The sequence below is a fragment of the Helianthus annuus genome, chromosome 1, assembly GCF_002127325.2.
Source record: "Helianthus annuus cultivar XRQ/B chromosome 1, HanXRQr2.0-SUNRISE, whole genome shotgun sequence".
Lineage (NCBI taxonomy): Eukaryota > Viridiplantae > Streptophyta > Magnoliopsida > Asterales > Asteraceae > Helianthus > Helianthus annuus.
Genome location: NC_035433.2, coordinates 114556200 through 114557795, shown reverse-complemented (window position 1 = coordinate 114557795; position 1596 = coordinate 114556200). Strand labels below are relative to the sequence as shown.

Here is a 1596-nt window from a genome sequence, read left to right as displayed (position 1 = left end):
TAATTGTTTTTCAATGTTTTGTATACTAGCTTGTTGATTTCTAAAGTTTGATTCCAATTGTTGAAATTGATCCGAGTTTTTCTTTTCGATGTCGGAGATGAGGCGAGATACAGTATCTTCAAGCCTTTCTCGTCCACCTTGTTGTTGAGAGAAATTTTGCGACTCGTTTCTTGGTTGTTGAAAGTTTGTTCATTGGTTTAGAGTTTGTTGGTTATTACTATTGCCGGGTTCTCTCCAACCAAGGTTAGGGTAGTTACGCCATCCTTGGTTGTAGGTACCCGTTGGAGAACCCGATGGCCTAGGTCTATTGTCAATGTAGTTTACCGACTCGGTTTGATCATCTACTTCTTTCATACTACTCCAATTTTCATGTGGCCCACCACACCCCTCACAAGCCATAACCGAGACCGTTTTTATCATTTCTAACTTTTTGATTTTTGAAGAAAGGGCCTCGATTTGGGCTTGTAAAGAAGTGCTTTCATCAACCTTATGGGCGCCCCAAGCAATAGGTTTATTGCCTCGGGGAGTGTGCCACTGAAAATTGGTTTGAGCAATTTCCTCAATTTGATTGTATATTTCATTTGAGCGACGATTACCTAAAAGTCCCCCGGAGCTAGAGTCAAGTGTTTGTCTTGTGTGTGGAAACAACCCATTGTAGAAAGTAGATACTTGTCGCCACACCGCAAGACCGTGATGAGGACACTTTCTTAGTAGCTCCTTGAACCTTTCCCAAGTTTCATTTAAGGAATCCCCATCCTCTTGTGAATATGTATTAATTTCAGTCATTAGTTTAGCCGTTTTAGCAGGAGGGAAATACTTATATAGAAACTTTTGGGGTAGTTCATCCCAGGTGTTTATCGAGCCAACTGGGAGGGCATTAAGCCAAGCCTTAGCTCGGTCTTTTAGTAAAAATGGAAACATTCGAAGGCGGATGGCGTCGTTTGATGTTCCATTGATCCGAAAGGTATCACATATTTCTAAGAAATTAGTAATATGTAGATGGGGATCTTCGTCCGCAAGCCCATGGAAGGTTGCGGAGTTTTGAAGCATTTGTATCAAATGTGGCCGAAGTTCGAAGTTATTGGCTTCGACATTCGGTGCATTGTTAGCGGCGCCTAGATTACCTACGGTGGGGCGTAGGTAATCCATGAGAGTACGTTGGTCCGCCATTAGAAGTGGGTCCCCCGAAACTTTCTCTTGGTTTTTAGCTTTAAGTCTCTTTCTGAGAAAGCGTTCGGGTTCTTCTAGAAGTTCTTTTATGTCTCTACTAGAACTGGAGCTCATACACTATGTAGAAAGTCCAGATGTGGCGCCTGGGTTCCAAGTCCTGCAATAAAAACAAAAAAAGAACATTGGTCAGAAAGTTCACCTTGGCCCCATGCTCAGATGAACATGGCCCATGGTCGGAGATACAGTGATTGTTTTCCGGATCCCTGTTACTGGTGAGTTGGACACGGCCCCGTGCTCAGCTCTCTGTAACTCGGAAAATAAAAAATTGCCAGTGACAATACTGGGCACGACCCGTGTCCGACCAGGCACGGCCCGTGCTGAGTTCTACAAAAGCTGAAAAATTTAAAAAAAAATCCTAAAAATTAA

At 43.0% G+C, this 1596-nt stretch overlaps 1 non-coding gene across 1 annotated transcript; it reads left to right on the top strand.

The window, feature by feature from the left end:
• Positions 1-685: 685 nt before the first annotated feature.
• On the top strand, positions 686-792 carry LOC118482823. Its single transcript, XR_004868928.1, has one exon. It is a non-coding gene; the product is annotated as a small nucleolar RNA R71 (small nucleolar RNA).
• The last annotated feature ends 804 nt before the right edge of the window (positions 793-1596 follow it).